This window comes from Silene latifolia, chromosome 11, assembly GCF_048544455.1.
Source record: "Silene latifolia isolate original U9 population chromosome 11, ASM4854445v1, whole genome shotgun sequence".
NCBI classification, from domain to species: domain Eukaryota; kingdom Viridiplantae; phylum Streptophyta; class Magnoliopsida; order Caryophyllales; family Caryophyllaceae; genus Silene; species Silene latifolia.
Genome location: NC_133536.1, coordinates 111756324 through 111760926, shown reverse-complemented (window position 1 = coordinate 111760926; position 4603 = coordinate 111756324). Strand labels below are relative to the sequence as shown.

The 4603-nt window shown below is 35.7% G+C and overlaps 1 long non-coding RNA gene across 3 annotated transcripts; it reads right to left on the bottom strand.

The window, feature by feature from the left end:
- Positions 1-2147: 2147 nt before the first annotated feature.
- Positions 2148-4248, bottom strand: LOC141611867 (uncharacterized). Of its 3 annotated transcripts, XR_012528847.1 has the most exons (4): positions 3919-4209; positions 2942-3048; positions 2477-2536; positions 2148-2400 (listed from the first exon to the last, which is right to left on the bottom strand). It is a non-coding gene; the product is annotated as an uncharacterized LOC141611867 (long non-coding RNA). The 3 variants fall into 3 exon arrangements; XR_012528846.1 differs by lacking the exon at positions 2477-2536 and having other exon boundaries at positions 3919-4206; XR_012528845.1 differs by lacking the exons at positions 2148-2400; positions 2477-2536 and having other exon boundaries at positions 2699-3048; positions 3919-4248.
- Positions 4249-4603: the final 355 nt, after the last annotated feature.

Sequence of the window (4603 nt, the reverse complement as noted above, 5' to 3'; positions counted from 1 at the left end):
GCGTAGTATATAAGTTGCATTGTACTGATGAATAATTTTGATATAAAACGTTAGAATTTGGAAGGTAATTAGAATAAGAGAGAATGTACTCTCTTTTTATTGAGACACTACTTAATCTAAAGGAGTGCACCTAGCAAAATAAAGGAGTGTATATAATAAATAAAGAAGCGTATCTAGCAAGGTAAAGGAGTGTATTTCGCAAGGTAAATGAGTGTATCCAGCATGTCATAACTCATATATGTGTATCTAGAAAGGTACAAAAGTGTATCTAGCAATCTAAAAGAGTATATCTAGTAAAGTAAATGAGTGTATCTAGCATATCATAGAAGTGTATCTAGCAAGGTAAAAGAGTGTATCTAACAATCTAAAGGAGTATATCTAATATGCTAATATGTGTATCTAGCAAGGTGAATGAGTGTATCTATAAATCTCAAGGGGTGTATCTAGCATTATAGCTAGGTACGAGTGTATCTAGTTTGCCGGAGATGTATATCTAGGAAGGTAAAAGATGGAGTGTATCTAGCAAACTAAATAAGTGTACTTAGCAAAGTAAACTTTACCTAGCTTAGCAATCTAGGTAATTAAAATTTGTAAAGCATTGAAAACAAAAGTTAAGGAAATGTAAAAAGTAAAATAAAAAGTTCAAAAAACTTCACATCACTCTCTAACTAGCCATTCAAGTGTAATTAATTTGATTATAAGAAGCAAGGTAAATGAGTGTATATAGAAATTTAAAGGAGTGTATTTAGCATGTCATAGATATGTATCTAGCAACTCAGAGAAGTGTATATAGCATGCCAGAGATGTGTATCTAGTAAGGTAAATGCGTGTATTTAGAAATCTAAAGAAGTGTATCTATTATGCCATCGATGTGTATCTAGTAAAGTAAAGGAATGTATCTATTTTGCCAAATATGTGTATCTAGTAAGGTACATGGGTGTATTTAGCAAAGTAGAGGAGCGTATGTAGTTTGATAAAGGAGTGTATCTAGATTGCCTAAGATGCGTATCTAACAAGGTAAAGAAGTGCGTCTATCAAGGTAAATGAGTGTATCTAGCTTGGCAGAGTTGTGTATCTAATAAGGTAAAAGAGTGTATCTAACTTGTCAAATGAGTGTATCTAGCAAAGTAAAAAAGTGTATCTAGCTTGTCAAAGATGTGTATCTAACAAGGTAAATAAGTGTATCTAGCTTGTCAAAGATGAGTATCTAACAAGGTAAATAAGTGTATCTAGCTTGTCAAAGGAATGTATCTAACAAGGCAAAGAGTGTATCTAGCTTGTTAAATATGTGTATCTAACAAGGTAAAAGTGTATCTAGCAAGGTAAAATGGTTAATTGAGTCGGGTCTAGATCGGTTCATCTTAGGCATGTTGTACATTTCGTTTCAGGTTAATTTCGGATGTGCTTTTGTCGGCACGTTTTTTGGGTTCAAATTATTTTGGGCCGGGTTATTTTTCTAGGTACAACAGGAAAATAATGCAGAAATTTGACTGATAAATTGGCAAGTAATATTTGAACATGGGCGAGGAAATCACCTTCTTAGCTTTGAAGGAAGATATGTAGTGTAGATTTGAAGAAAGATGGATTGCATAAATAGAAAATGGCAGGAGACGAATGTGAGTTATTCCCTTGCGGCTGCCTACTAATTGTAAGCAGCGCATCGGAGATCGGCATAAGGTCTGATCATTATGTGGATGCATGGCATCGTTTTCTAAAAAGCTTATATGCAGCACAAGGTGATAATGAGACATTGGCTGTGCTTTCTGCTCATTTATGCAGATTGGATATGAATTGGTTGGAGCATAGGATGTTACGAGTATAAGTTTAAGGTTAGCAATGCGTTCTAAGGGAGGCCTCGGAATTTTAGAGGTACAATTCCGAGCTCAAAAGTTATGGGAAATGCATATTGAGACTGTTAAAGCTGCAAACCAAAGTTTTTTTGGTTCACCTTTCCATATTTCAGGATCGCCTCACTTTCGTGAGCAACTGATGAAATGCTGATGAAGCAGAAAAAGGCACACTTTAGTGTTCAACTGGCTGACATGTTTTACCAGCATCAATGAATGTATGGGCTAGAAGCCTAGGTAGAGACGTGTAGGTGAAAAATATCTGCAATGTTTCGCAAATCAATTAAATAACGAATGGAATAACACTAACAAATCAATTAAATAACAAATGGAATAACTGAGTCTGAAATTAGCATGATAAACAATAAAAAAAACCAGAGATGGTAGAATTAATTGAAGATTTATTGAAGAATTAAATAAATTTGAAATGATAATACAGAGCCACGGTAATGTCAGGTCTGTTGATTGTTGGTATTGCTGCACTGCCGTACTTAATCACAGCTGCCCCAAGAATGGAGCCAATGATCAATTTAAACAGGTACTTCAGGTCATCCTGCACAGTCAATAACATTTGTAAAAACACTATCATACGGGGTACTTTGTTAGGTCACCTTAGCTAGAGTTGAAACCTTTGATTTACACAGCCATCAGGTGAACTTGCATGTTGCATGACAAAGCACAAACAGAAACTGGAGGAGAAAAATGGTAATAGCTTCAGAAATGATACAGCTATCCCCACATTTATATAGTACGGCAAATAAAAATTTCCAAATCCAAACTTTATCAAGGTCATTGTTCATTCAACAAGCTTGTGCACAGTCCATCGAAAACTAATTAGCAGGCCGTAGATAAGTAGTTCAGTGTAACAACATTAAACTGCTTGAATCATTTTTTAGTGTTTGCTAAACACACGAAATGGCTTTCTAACAAATTTCTGCAGAAAAGAAACTAAATGATGATTGTTAGACCACAACATAGAAATTCTCAAAGTTGAGTGTCTATGAGAACCTGAGCTAAAAAAAACCTATCAAGTTTTATAGCAACAACATTTAAAGTAATTGTTCACATCATTTCAAGTTCGCCAAATAAACCACCTAATCAAGCTTCTTTTATCTTCGGATGTCAGAATTCCCCATTCTCTGAGAGCTGCATCCCGAATTGCAGCTGCAGCCTGAAACCTTGCATTTGGTACTTGTGAATTCTGTGAGTAAGTAGCAACAATGGCATTTGGCATGAGTACTAAGTAGACAAATTATGATGCATTATCAACTAGAATCCGTGTTTGCTATTAAGAGAATAGTCACAAAACAGTAGACCCGTGCCTTCCTCTTCGATGACATATTCAAACAAGCTCTTGGAGTGGGAAGATAAGGGCACCCCTCCAAGATTCAATGAAATTGAACACACTGCCTTTGGGTTATGGGGTGAAGCTCCGCTAGGCCTAGCAAAATTGACCCAACTCGACACACCTACTGCGAAATTGACCGAAAGCCCAAATTTGAACAGATTCAACACAAACTTTTTTGACCCAAAATTACATATTAGAAACCACCCAACCAAAAAAAATGTCATTTGCCTATTGATAGTTCCTCAATCACCAGTATATATAGTTCAATTCTGTTGAAATTTCCGTTTGGCACCAAGACGAGAGATAATAAAGTACTCCATATGCGTTTTTCCTTTCTCTGTTTCTTCCCCGAGTTGTAAAATGTTAGATTTTGTATAGTTCATGTGATATAATAAGTGCTCCTACTTCTTGGTTAACATCTTTTTTCTCTTTTAGTATATGGTTCACATATATGACGTATAAGTGTGTCACGTTTTCGTATTGGAGCTTACTATGAATTAGGCAGCCATGATGTATACTGTGTGATTGAGGAACTATCAATAGGCAAATGAAATTCAATGTTTTGGAACTTCTGATAGATTATTGACGCCATTTTGAGTGGAATGAGGCAAGAATGAAATTAGGGTTATAATTCTTCAAATTAGGGCAAATTTGGGAGAAATTAAGAAAATGATGGAAGTAATTAACGAAAACAATGAAAATTAGTACGAATAATAAGCTTACATGACGAAGAATCTCCCAAATTTGATCGAAATTGAAGGATTGATGTCATGAATTTGAGTGAAACACGATCGAAGGTGTAGTTTCTGGGAAATAGTTAGATAAAGATCCCGCCGCCGGAGAGTCATCGTCGTCGGAGAGCGGCCATTGTCGGAGAGCGGTGCAGGTCAGTGATGAGTGAGATTGGGAGTGTTAGTGGTACACTGGTAGTGAGAGTATGTCAGGTGAATTTGAGGGTTTTGTTTGAGAGGATAAGGGGAGGATCTTGGCCGTCTAAGTTTCATCTGAATGGCTGTTATTTAGTTCGTAAGTTCGCACCGAACTTATAGTTCGCACGAGATCCTATTTCTATATATATATATATATATATATATATATATATATATATATAATTAGGATCACATGAGTTCACCCTAACTATTTGAGTCCATGAGTCCTAATCTCAACCGTCAGATCAAAGAGATCAATGGCTGAGATCTGTGCGGCATAGTAAGGGTAGTTTCGTAATTTTATAATTTGATATATATACTCTTATAGTCAGCTATTCATTCATTATTTTTCATCCACTTTTTCTCTCTACTATGTCTCTCTTCCTTGCCGTTCTTTTTCTTAGGCCCTGTTCTTAGCTCTAACCCTAATTGTTCTCCATTAAATTTTTCCTTCTCAAGCAAGCTATACAATTCAATTT